Source organism: Eleutherodactylus coqui, chromosome 3 (genome assembly GCF_035609145.1).
Source record: "Eleutherodactylus coqui strain aEleCoq1 chromosome 3, aEleCoq1.hap1, whole genome shotgun sequence".
NCBI classification, from domain to species: domain Eukaryota; kingdom Metazoa; phylum Chordata; class Amphibia; order Anura; family Eleutherodactylidae; genus Eleutherodactylus; species Eleutherodactylus coqui.
In genome coordinates, this window is record NC_089839.1 from 230,585,265 (window position 1) to 230,599,324 (window position 14,060).

Below are 14,060 nucleotides of genomic sequence, written 5' to 3' on the forward strand. Positions count from 1 at the left end.
ATCAGCATCTGCTTGCTTCAGCTTATGGATGTTACGATATACTACCCTTGATACACCATCCCGGGTGCCCTAGATCTCACCCACAACCCCTGTCCCTGCCTACTTGCCTCCACTCCTGGATAACCCCAGGCAGGCAACTGGGCGGCGATCCCTACTCTCACTAGGGAAAAAGGGACGCTGGTGTACCTGGATGGAAAGGTTAGAATACTGACAGAAAAGGCAAATGTAAATAACCAACACGAGCACTACTAAGCAGAACTGAGGCAGATGGAAAAACCTGGCGGATAATAGCAAAGTATAGCAGACAAGATGACAGAAGCAGGAGACCAACTGAGGCAGACTAGCTAGCACACTGAGGGAAACCAATAACTGGCAGTGATTGTCAGTCTCTGCCTGACCTTTAAGCAAAAGCCTCCACCCAGGTGCGGAGAGAGGGAGACAGCCAACTCCCAACAGAACATAATCAAAGGGAGCTCGTCCACGGCAGCTGCACTTTTTTTATTTTTTACAATTGCAGAGTACAGAGGCACATTAGAAGTACCTGTCGAGCCCCCACTCACGGGATGCTCTTCTCCACGATAAAGGGAGAAAAAAGTTAAAAATGCAGAAAAGGTAGGGGCTTAAGCAGTTTTTAAGAAGCTGGTACCTTTCCCAGTGTCTGTTCCTTTTATGAGTTAACCATTCCATGCAATTATTCTGTTAAACTATTAATAACTTTTTGTGTAATGTGTGCTTCATCATATATTCTATTCATATTGCTACTTAGACACTCAAAGAGATATACCTCTTTTATTGCTGATAACAAAAACTTTGCAGTTGTTTAAAGATTCTGTAAGCTGTCCAATATCTTTTGCAATATTTGAAGTGTGTAGTAGTGCTGAAATAGGTATTATATGCAAAAGGTTAGAAAGCCATTGCTTCACAAATGGAGATAAGGGAGTCATGTTATATTCAATAAGGAGCAGTGCTCAAAGACACAGAAAAGGAAGGGTGAGGAGCATGAAACGTGTATCGCTATGAAAACTAACCACTGCTTGCTTGGATAGAATGAAACATTGTACAGCATGTTAAGTGAACTACAGGTTTTGAATTAATTGTGGCTTTAGAACTATGCAGTATTTTGATTGTGTGCACAATAACAACGATGACTGGTGCATCATGTTTATGGTGAGACTGTCATTTCCCTATAAATGATGTAATTTAATGCAGTATCAGCATAGGGGAGATACTGCAGTAGTGAGTAGTAAAAGGCATGTTATATGGATGGATTGCGGAGGTGAGATGTTGGATGATGAAATATGGAAAAAAATAATGACATGAATTAAATGGTTTTAGCAAGTATGTGTGTGTAAAAGGCAAAAATAAAGTTGAATAGGAAAGATGCAAGAAAGTGATAAAAGATTTGTCTGTGATGTGAATAAGGAGATGGTAAATTTCAAATGACAGCAAAAAGAATCAGACATGTTGCCGAATTCAAAGAAGTGGAGTTAGATGATGTAAGGGTACGCAATGGCTCATCTCTCTCCTCAGAAAAAGAGGGGGGTGAGAATCAAAGGCTCTGAGATACTGAACGCTAAAAAACAAATCTCGAGGAAAAGTTGGGTGGAAGTTATAGTAACTCAGGAATAGCTGGATGGATAAAGAAATTTTTGTGCTTGACAAATTGGATGAGGGCATTGCAAACAGAATCAGATTAATAATGAATTTGCTTAACCCCTTGAGTGGCACGCCTGGAAATTTTCTGGGACGAGCTCCACTGCCGATAATGATATAGCCCGGAAGATTTCTGGGCTATGTTTCACTATGGGAGCTACAGAGCACACTGCCATAAGCTGTGGCAGTGTACTCTGCCTACACAGGCCCACAGAGAACAGTGCAGGATTTTGAAAAACAGTGGCAAACTCCCGCTTCTATTTTCAAAGTCCTGCACTGCTTTGTTTACAGGTTGCCATAGAGACCACAGCTGTGTCACATAGAAGAACTGTGCACTGAATGTAACAGGGCATTAGATAAATTTGTAACACTCTGGCAGCCATGGGTGTATTTTGTGTCCTCAGTGGAACTTGAGACCCTGTTTTCATGAACCTTAAGTTCATAGAAAGAAAGGAGACTTTGATAGCAATACATGTGGATCCAAAGTCTATCAGATAAAATATGGAGTGGTTCTAATTGTCGTTGTCCCCTCCTTCTATGTCCTACCCTCCCTCTTTATACCCCTGTCATGTCCTTCCGCTGAACCCGCACTTAATGATTAATCTCTATCCTTTCATTTTATTTAGTTAATTATTTTTTTTCTACAAGTCAATTATAAATTCTCTTTTTCTTTTCTTCTTCTTCTTCCCTACATTACCCTATGTTACCCTTGGTTGTTGCCCAGTGATAACCAGGGAACTTGGACCTCTTCTAGTTTACAGTTTGAATTTCTTGGTGATGGAGTAGAGACCAACACATTTTGTCCCTCTGTAGAGGTAAACATGTGAGGACAAGGTCACCTATTCATGCCTGCTGAAGTGTGCTCAGGACACATCACATATTGAGACAAGGATAATTACAGGGATACGAGGTGATACTCCACCCATTAGGTTTATGCATGGTACTTTAGGTCATTCACTGTTTGTGATACTTATTATATGATGTCCTGTGAGACCTGATTTGTTGGTTTGTATGTTTGTTAAATTGAAAAATTCCGAATAAAAGAAAGATTGAACAATAATTGGGAAAGTAACTCTGTTTGTCTGTTTTTATGTTTGTTACCTTTTCATGGCTAAACCACTGAAGCGATTTTGATTAAATTTGGCCTGGAGATAGCTTCCATCTTGAGGAAGGACATAGGCTATATTTATCTCAAAAATTTATAGAGCTCTTTAGGGAGCACGACAAGACAGATTTATTTGGTGATGCGCAGGTGCACCTCTGCAACATGTGGCGAGGTGGAGGGGAAGGGGGTGCACATCACAATTTAGGCAAACACAAACGGGCAGATGTCGTTGCCACATGTATGCGATTATTAAGTGCGATGGAGTGGAGGGGAAGGGGGTGCACATCATAAGCTAGACCTTCCCAACCCAGCAGACATATGAAGGCAGACATCGTTGCTGCACGTATGCGATTATTAAGCTAGCAGTGATACCCCGCGTTGCTCGGGATTAAAAATTGAACAAAAGACACATTAACATAGATTGAGATTTTAAAGAAAATCTGTGTTGCCCATAGCAGCCAATCACAGCGCAGCTTTTATTTTACTTCAGCGGTGTAAGAAAAGGTTTCCTTTTGATAATTATATTCCCTATCCATTTTTTGGTTTTCTTTTAATATGCCGCGCAAGTCAGATCTACCACATGGCTCTAGCAGAGCTTGAGCTGCGAAAATTACTAGAACCCAAGAATCTGATGACCGCGCTGAGGCAAGAAGGCATGAATAGGCTGAAAAACGAGCTGCTCTTAGAGTAGTAGAGACCCTGGAGCAGTTTCAGGCCCGTCGGACTTTAGATTATGAGCATGACGTGTCTCTCACAGCTGGAGATACATTGGAGCAATGTCAGGTCCGCTGAACCCTAGATGCTGACCGTCACACGTCTCTCAGAGCTAGAGATACATTGGAGCAATGTCAGGTCCGCTGAACCCTAGATGCTGACCATCACACGTCTCTCAGAGCCATACAGCAAAACACAGATTAGATTTAAAAAATTACAAATTCCACGCGGAAGAAGTCTCAGATAACAAGCTAGTATTAACTATATTATTCACAGGCATTCTCATTGGGACTCAGGCAGTCATAAGGGATAATTTGACAGGTAACCAAGTGAATCTATCAGTATGATTTTGAAGAATTGAAGAGTGGAATGAGACTGGTATACTTATATGAAATCCACTCTAGATGTGACAAATCGTGCAGCATGCAGCACTATTCATACCATCAATATGGTGTAACCATTGATGAAACCCTAACAGACCCCATTACAAGTCAGTTCTAGCTCAGCATCATTGCTTCCATTAGAAGTAAAAGTTATGACACCAGTATAAACATTGCCTAACACTATATGATTGGTTGAGCTAGATTTTAGCTTTCCTGGTAATGCTCTCTGTGTATCATTTGCATAATTAATTTATTAATTATTAAGTAATCTGCATATTTGGGTTTCTGGAAATGCTGATGGATAGTGGTGGTATGGGAATGCATAAGATTTCCTGCAGCAGAGCTTATCTGTCTCAGTATGGTCAATCCGAATATAGATGACTGATTAGCGATTTAGCTATATAGCATGGAAACAAATGTAGCTAAACATTTGGATCATGCATTGGCAGTAGCATCAACAATATGTCATTTTTTTACGAATTTGTTTTGTGCGCATTATATTGCAATGATTGAGTTAATAATAAGGCATAGGGGAAAACAGTGTTTCCTTGTATGATTTTTTTTCCATCAGGAACAAGGAGGGTCTGTCTAGTGCTTGCAGAGGGATTAACAGTAACAGTCAGGTAACTCTCCAGGAAAGAATCACTCTCAAATACTGAAATCTCACATGTCTATAAGGAATACTTAAATGCGCTGCTTAGTATTTGTGAAAGTCCTGCAGCCAATGATACACAATGTTTAGATGAAATATTTTACTGGTCACTAGACATAATATTAAGAAATGGTAATATTTTCTGTGTACCCCAGCGGTCTGCGACGTGGCCCGTAGCTCAGTATGATAGCAGAACAAGGTTCTACAGTCTATTTCTATAATGTAATGGCTGGGTTATATAGAATGTCTGCTACTCAGAGTGTTCTTTATTCCACTTGAAGCGTTTTTGCTGACCTATAATTTTGCTTGTAATATTAACCCCTTAGTGACCGAGCCTGTTTGCGCTTCAATGATCAACTGATTTTTCCGGGGTTTTTTTTCATCGTCACATTTCTGAAGCCATAACTTTTTTATTTTTCCGTTGACATAGCCATATGAGGACTTGCTTTTTGCGGAACACGTATTTTTAAATGGCATCATTTTTGGGAATATATAATGTATAACTTAATTTTTTTTTTAGGGGAGTTGGGAGGAACAAAATTCAGTCATTTTTGTTTTTTTGGATTTTTTATTACGGTGGTCAGTGTGCAAAATATTGTGGTAACATTATTCTTTGGGTCAGCACAATTCTGGTGATATCGAATCTATACAGTTTTTTGTACACAAAAACACTTCATTCAAAGACCCCCAACATTTTTTCTTTTCTTATCAATGGTGCTGTTTAAGATTTTTTTTTTTTGAGGGATGACTTGTATTTTTTAATGGTACCATTTGTTGATCCATGTGACCTTTTTATCACTTTCTATTGTGTTTTTTGTAAGACAAGATAGGCAAAATTAGCTATTTTCGCCACGTTTTTTGTATTTTCTTTTCATGGTGTGCACTGTGAATGTTAAATAATGTACTAACGTTTTTCTCTGGGCCATTACAAATGCAGCAATACCCCATGTGTATGTTTTTTTAATTCCTTTTACATATTAACCCTTTCCAATCCAATTTGTATCCCGGTTTTCCTAGGGGGCTTACTCTTTTTCTGCTGTTATACAACAGCGCTATATGCTGACTAAAGCCAGTACTGCATGAGGTGACACGTTGGATAGGCTCCGACAGCAGAGAGGCTGGCAATATACATTAAGAGAACCCCGACGGATGTCTTCCAACATCGGAGCTGTACAGCCTTAAATCATAATGTCTTCAGAGGTCAGACAATGGATTGGAAAGAGTTAAAGGGGGAAAGGTGGAGTTTTGACATTTTTATTTTCTTATTATTTTTTTACTATTTTTTTAAAAATACTTTATTAACACTTTATTTTTGTCCCACTAGGGAACTTGAATATCGCCATACTTTATCACTCTTCTACTACACTACTTTGCTTCAGTATAGCAATGTATCACAAAGCCTATGAAGCTCAGCTGGTGGCTGAGCCACATAGGCCACCATAGCTGGCAGACCCTAAGGCCATATTCAAGCCTCCATGCCAGGCTCCATCAAAAGACAGCACATCAGAAAGAAAGCCCCTCAACGTCAAAAGGCTTATGGGTGGTTGTTAAGGGGTTAAGATTTGAAAACAATGACATACATGCATGTGAGATCAGTGCACTACACACATCTAACTCTAATATTGTTGATCTGTTACAAAGTAAGGAGCTACAAGTATCACCTTCTATTTGTTTGTTTTTCAACATAGATTTTGCAATACATGTATGTGGCTATCATTTTTTATTTTAGAGTGTCAATAACTCCATTATTATTATTATATGACATTGTTCACACCTACGCAATGAGTTCAGTCATATAATCCTAGGTCTCTGTTCTGTTTTTGGAGTAGATAAACAGAATTAAATGAAAATAAACACTTCAATTTTTTCCCCAATTGATTTCAGTGGGTTTTCAAAAGAAGGGGATGCAGGCAGAATGTTTTCAGTTTGCTTCCATTCTGCTAGGTTTCCATTTTTTGAACAGAATAAAAAGCACCGGTAGCAGCGCTGTTTGTTCAGTTAAAGAAAATGGAAACCTAATGGAACAGAAACAAACTGAAAGCTTTCCAATTTTTTAGAAACCTATTGGGGGAAAAACCAGAAACATTTATTTCCATTTTAAATCCATTTCTTTGCTCCAAAAACAGAACAAAGACTGAAAGTCATAACGCAGGTGTGAACCTACCCTTACAAACTGGCCCATTCCCACAGGAGCATTCTAGAATATGTAGCACATGTCTCCATCAATGAGCAATTATTTTCTGCCTTCTTGCTTTTCAGACTGATTTTTATGGAGTTGGGCCTCTATATACCAGCCTCTATTCTTTTGGACAGATTTTTCACAAGATTTTGAAGTATGTCTGTGCCCACGCAGCCAAAAGAATATTTGTGGGATCAGGCACTAATATTGGACAAGAAGTTCTGGCCCACAATTGGTGTTCCAATTCACTCTGGAGGTGTTCAGTAGGGTTGTAGCAAGGGCTCTGTATAGACTACTAGATAGAGATGACAAGTGTACTCGGTAAGAACAGATACTCGAGCATCATCCTTACCGAGTACCTGCCTGCTCGCCCGCAAAGATTCGAGTACCGGCGTGGGTGAGCACTGTGTTGCGGGAATGAGGGAGTGAGCAGGAGGGAGCGGAAAGGGGGGGGAGAGAGAGAGTTATCTCCCTTCCGTTCTTCCCCGCTTTCCCCTGCCACTCCCCGCCCCCCGCCGCCACCCGAATCTCTGCGGGCAAACAGGCAGGTACTCGGTAAGGAAGATACTCGCTCGAGTATCTGTCCTTACCGAGTACGCTCGCTCATCTCTTCTACTAGAGTTTCTCCACAGTAAATTCATCAATGAATGTCTAAAAGGACCATGCATTGTGCACAGGGTCACAGTCATACTGGAACAGGAAAGAGCCTTACCAAAACTACTGGCACAAATCTGTAAACATAAAAATGTCTAAAATGTCTTTATATTCTACAACATTAATATGACTTGTGTGCAGCTTCTGGACCATGAAGAACCCTTTTAAGAAGTTCCAGAGGACAGATGGTTTCATATACTGAGTGGCCCTGCTCTGGAAGGTTGTTAGATCTACCATTGCATGGCTGAGCTGTTGTTACTTCTAGATCCACTTCTTAATAGTAACATTTACAGTTGGCTAGGGCAGGGCGAATTTTATAAACTAACTTGTGACAAAGGTGGTCTGCTATGATATTGCCCTGTTTAAAGTCACCAAGCTCTTCAGTATGACCTATGTTGCTACTGGTATTTGCTTATGGAGGTTGCTTTGCGATGTGCTCGATTTTCTGCATCTGATTACAATGGTTAAGTCTGAAACACCTGAACTTTATAGGAGAGTGTCCACGTACCCCCTCCAAAAATAGATTAAGGCTAGTTTCAGATGAGCGTATTTCACCTCCACATTAGATCCATAATACAGAGCTAATGTAAATCAATAGGACTATTCACTTCACTGTATTTTTAAAACACTGCATTACCTATTTTATGCCCATTTGCCTTCGTATTTGCATCTTTTTCTATTGGGCAAATACGGACCAGTAATTACCCAGTAGAAAGTAAAGTATACAGAGGCAAATACTGATGACATACAGATGCAATGTCATCTGAAACGTCTGTAATACACATTAGTTTTATGGACGTATGACAATACGCTTGTCTGTAGCCGGTCTTATAAAGAGTGATACGAACTATGACTTTTGAATGCATTCAGTTTCAAGAAAAATATCCATACTGCAGAGCCATATTACTTGAATTAACCTACAAGACATACAAGATTTGGCAACCACTGTGCAACAAATGTCTGGCATACAAAAGCTGCAAAATTTTCGTATAAGCCTGACTAATGCAAAACAGGTTTTGCGCCCTACTTGCCACTTTTTTAGAAAAGTGTGTGTGGCTTAACAAAAAGATGGTAGTGCCTCCTGGGCTATCAAATGTACTATAATTTAGGCCAGAAGCTAGCCTAAATTACAGCTGAGATTTCAGTCTGACACACGGACTGCCCAGACATGCGCCAAGTTTATTAAGAAGTGTGCTTCTCCTAAAAAAATTGGTACACTTCACTCTGGGGCAGTCTTTACTTAGACATAGAAAGGCTGGTCTAAATAAATCTCCCCCATAGAGGTATCACTATAGACTAACATCAAAATAATCCATCCTGATTGTAGTGTCCCAGAATAACATTCTGGTCCCCTCCATAATTGTCATACATGACTGTCTTATGTGGATGCACTGTACAAAACTGTCATGTCTATTTTCTTTATCTGTGTTGCACAGCTGTAGCATCTGAACGGTTAACTCCCTTGAAATCAATGCCTGTGAGCACTGCTGCTTGTTGAATGTATCTATCTTACGGTGTCATGTGGTACAAGTGAAACTATAAAAGTGAGTGTCTGAGAGCGGAAAAGTGTCTTCTTCCATCTGTGTTGGAGCAGGGTTCCATCTTAACTGCTGCTCGGAGCTAACACAGAGTCGCATGGGGGCACCATCAGCTCCCATGGTGGCGAAGATGGAAGAAGAGGAACGGCATCCCGTAATGCATGGGGTGTGGATGTAGAGGAGTGAACACCATCCAGATAGAGACAGAGCAACCCAAATCCTACTTGCTACTGAACCAGGTACCCGTTCACATCACAGCAGTTAATCTTTCCTGTGTGGCCATCCGCCAACGGATCACCACACAGAAGTATGGGATTTCAACATCCACGCGGAGTATGTGCGGGGTGCATTTCAAACTAAACCTTCTGCTAAGTAATTGTATTTTATCAGAGAGTATGTGGAGAGGATCTTGCTTTCCTGCCTCCTCCGGATTATATATTGTATCCAGGATCGGTGACATATAGATAACATGGACTATATTGTTCCTGTGTAATTTTTTCCTCCCAACCTCTGTGCTTCTGCTTGTAAATATTACCGTAACTACTGTTGTGAATGTACCTGTAATTACCTGTTTTGCAACATTATTCAAGTAAAGTTTCACTGGGCCTCAACCGTTCCTGAGGACCGAAGGTACTATACGCTTATCCAGTGTTTATTGATGCACCGTGTATGAATGCTGGTGTGTGGAACAGTGGTGTTCCAAACTGACAACTACTACCCCCTCATCCTGAGGACGACTGCCCCAATCCTATGGTGCGTTAACTCCCTCCGGGAACAGGAGTTGGTAAGTGCCACCATGACAGGTCCATGCACTACACCCTCCCAACTCCAGCCGTAGGCTTGGGTAGCGAGTCATTTCCCTGCAGTATCCCAAACGGGGTGCTACCATTTCTGGTGTAAAAAAGAAACTCTGACCAGAGTCTAGTGAAAGGAGCTGATGGGCATATTCATTCAATGTTATACACTAGCATCTGTGCCCTCCACACTGAATGCAGTGCTAAGTTATGAAAGACCTTGCTTTTTTCTAAGTTACTCTAGTATCTATCAAAGGGGTTTTCGGGCAAATACTATTAATGTCCTATTCTCATGATAGGTCATAATTAATCGACTGGGGTCCACCACTCAGGACTCTGGATGATCAGTGCCAAAACTCATAGGTGTTCGAAACAGAAGCAGATAGCTCCGACCCCTGAGTAGTGGCCGGTGCTTATAATTACACGTACAGCTTTCATTAAAATCAATAAATTGCTTTTGCTCCATAACCTGGGTTGTGGCGATGACAACAGGTGGCCGATCACTTGTGGTCCTGAGCGGTGGATCCCTCTCAATCAACAACTGATGACATATCATGAGAATAGGTATCAATAGTATTTGTCTGGAAAACCCCTTTAGCATACAAATACTTTAAATGTATACAATGGTTAGAGTTAGAACAATACTATCTCAAACGCAATTTGTCTTAAGAGATTTTTTTGCAAAAATCTCGTCCACATCGGGCAGCCAATCCATTGCGGCAAAGCCAGGCGGAACTGGCAATGCGGCGCGGAATTGAAAGCCACAGGATGTCCATTTTTTTCCCGTTACGGCCTCATTCCTTTCTGTGGTGAGAGAAAGCTGCAACAGAATGCCGGCAACCAAACCGCTCCAAAACCTGCGACAAAATGCTGTGGGTTTTGAAGCAGCGCTTATCCTGCGGAAATCTCACTGCTTTTCGGTGCGGCCAAGCCATGAGATTTCCATGGAATTTCCATCCCGTGGGAACCCAGCCTTAGACTAGACTGTCTTACAATGTACCAGATTTATCACAGTGACTGTGCTTAATGATAACTGTTGAAACTTTAGGCTGCATCGCCTAACTTTATACCACCTATTAGTTGGCCCAAAAAAGTTGCACCAAAATTTGGCACAATTTTTGGTGCACAATGTTAGATTTAGGCCTCACCCCTTTTCACGAAACCACATCCCTTTTTGTTACAAGTTGTATAAAGTGTCTTAAAATACATGATAAATGTGGTGCAAACCATAAAGGTCAATATTCTAAAGAGACAGTTTCCTGGCGCAATAAGTGCAGGAAGCTTTCGTATATGCAATAGTAAATCTGCCTCAATGTGTCAATAGTTTTGTTGCTCAGATATATCATAATATATAATTGATAGTGCATTAAATTCAGTGGGAAAGGTGCCTGCACTACCAACTCAGGCCACTGCAATGTGTATGGAGCTTATCTGCTTCTTGCTCCATACACAGTGGTAGCCATTGGATGAACAGATAATCATTTGGGGTCCCAAGCAGCAAACCCCCTCAATCAACTATCGATGACCTATATGCAGGATAGGTCAATAGTTCAGAGGTGGACAACAAAGAAGTATTAGACAGCAAGTACCATTCCTCTATGGTAAATACACCACAAGATGTAATCATACAAGTAACCAATATCTGGTACCAACAGCAGCCAATAAAATGATGATAACCATAAGTCAGCCTTTTTGATTGCCTGAAAATAAACCAGCACTATAATTGTTTGTAAGGCAGGTATTATGTGAATCAGATATTTTGGCCAGTATTATAACACGTATTACACTGGATTGTCAGATTTATTTACCTTTTCTATTTTGATGGTTTTTCTAAGTAGCAAAGGTTCCTTGAATGAACTACCTGTGGCCTGTTTTGTTTCTTTTCTCTCTTGTCTGAAGTTCACTGTGGGAAAGCAAACAGGAATTAGTTTACTGTTGTGTGAAGCTCCATTATATGCAATAACTTTTCAGGTTAGGTGGTGATCTATTATCCAGAACCTCCTGAAATCAGCTGATCATCTCATATGTATAGGGACCTCCTAACTCTGCCCTGATGGCAGGTGTCCAGGGAGGTAAGGATCAGACTGTTGGATTTCAACTGCCAGTTCCTTTGGTTCTTGGGAGATAAGCTGTTGCCAGAGGTGTCTGATGATGTTTTTTTCCCCTCAAAACAAATGCACGCTCTGCCAGGTTGAGCATGTATGCATATGGAGTTGTCAGGCAAGATAGTTCTTGGTCAAACAAGTCACCTCTATGCCTTCTCATTCCTTTAGGGTACAGTTTGAAAGCAATTTAGCTGCCTAGCAATCTCAACAACTGCAAAATGGAGAAGGAAGAGTTTGCCCATTGTATCCAGATAAACTTTGCATAGAGAGAGAGTTTAAAATAGTTGTTCAAATATGTACAGCTGCTTTAAGTTTTTAAGTGATGGAAACTTTGCTGATTAGTTTCCAAGCCGTTTATGTTCTAAGGAAATGGATGATGCAACAGGACTGAGATCACCTGCAACCCAATCTAAGTTAACTGTCTTAACTTATTATGTTATAAACTATTCTAAATAATATTATACATCCTTCTGTTCTATTAAAGTTACCCTCTGGAGCCAGAGACTTGCAGTCATTTTTTCCTATGTCATGCACAAGAGGTAAAAGTGCAGAAGTGTGAATCAACACATTTTGGCCCTTATGCTCAATATAGAGTGACAACAAGATATAGGAGCTCAGCGGTGTCATCTGCTGTTGCTAAGAAGCCATTCGGTGGCACTTGGTCAAACTATTGGAGAGCTTCAAGGTCTCCACAAAAGATTTTTTAACGAGACTTGTGGTGTCTCCATTTTTCCTAAGCCATACTAATGTTAAGTCTTAACATTCTTTATTTTACGTACCTTTCACAATTTATTTTAAACTTAACAGGAAAAGTATAACATTGCTATTAATATTTTCTGTTATCTATCTTAGCCTTCTTTGTTGAGTTTTTTTTGCCATCAAGTTACAAATCCGTATTGAATTAATATTATATTTAATTAATTTTTCTCTATATAGGTTTCAGTGAAATATGTAAAATATTAGCAATATATCTATTATAATAACCATTTTGTGAAAACATCAAAGCTCTGAATAATAGATATTTCTCTTTTCACTCCTTGCATTTCTGCGTAGGTTTGCTAGTTTAATCTCCATTTCTACAAGAGGAGCCGGCAACACCATGCCAATCTTTAAGCATTATCTTGACAGAAAAATATTCCGAAAAGCCTAGAGTAGTTACCCTAGGGCTAGGCAGTCTACACAAAGCACAGACACTGAAGACAGTAGAGGACGTTTGATATGGTAGGTTTAAGTACAATTGTTAACATTGCAACAGAAGACGCCATTATAAAAGGGAACTTACGTTCTTGGTAATCACGTTTCTGCAAGATGGGGATTTCTGTGATTCTTGGTGATTTGGAAGACTCTTAGCACAAAGTAAATTTAACTCATTTTAGACATCTTCCGGAGTTCCTCATTCTCTCAACATTTTGTAATGTTTTCCTCCATATTTTCTCTGAGCTTCTCCTTGGATTGCAACATAGTGATTATCAAGCAAACAACACAAAGAAAACAAATAGTTGTATACTTCCGATATGGGATTAAAAAGGCTAGTATAACTCGATAAAAGTTCTCCAAATCATGACTCCGAGTAGATCCTTAAAACAAAATTCTGCGCTGAAGGAGAGAGAATCATCCGTTTCCAAAGGAAATGTTTGCAGGGAGGTTCAGTACTGTGCCTGATGTAAGACGCCTTTGAGAAAGTTTCTGTATATGGCATAGAAGCTGCCAGAGATCCCAGCATGCAACCTGTGCAACATTTGGTTTCAATTAAGGAAAGAAAATTTAGCTCACAATAACACTGGCCTGTGTCAGATTTTTTTTCCCCTGACCCCAAAAACTGTTTGCAACTGAAAAAAAAGTTTTAAGAAAACTAAAGTCTGCTCAAGAAATGTTTTTTGAGGAAAATACAAAAAACTAAAATAACAAAATAATACACAGCGTATTAAATGTTTCACAGAGTATAGAAAAGTCTTTATGTAGAAGCGTGATTTTAGTATGGTTTCAACCATTGCATTTTTCTGAAAATATTGGTGTTTTGACAAACTGCTAACTAAAAGTACAGAATCATTTAGGGTTTTATATTTTACTAACTTTTTTCTTTTATTGGTCCCTATTTTAGTGTATGGTATGGAAATGCAATCACTGTACTTAAAAATGTATGTTTTTGGGCTGATTTCACACATCTTATTTTTCTTAAAAAATGACATTTTTGGGGGGTGTTTGGGGGGTTGCATTTATAAAGGCACTTTTTTTGTGGACAAATATTATTTTAACCCCTTAAGGACATGGCCTATTTTGGGC

General features: G+C 39.8%; 1 protein-coding gene across 2 annotated transcripts in view; it reads right to left on the reverse strand.

Moving 5' to 3' along the window:
• DDR2 (discoidin domain receptor tyrosine kinase 2) overlaps window positions 1-13,448 on the reverse strand; it is a 135,512-nt gene extending 122,064 nt beyond the window's left edge. For both annotated transcript variants that reach the window (XM_066597068.1, XM_066597067.1), the window contains exons 1-2: window positions 13,060-13,448; window positions 11,481-11,575 (exon numbers count right to left, since the gene is read on the reverse strand). The gene's annotated coding sequence lies outside the window, so the exon portion shown is untranslated. The remainder of the gene's footprint in view (window positions 1-11,480; window positions 11,576-13,059) is intronic.
• Window positions 13,449-14,060: the final 612 nt, after the last annotated feature.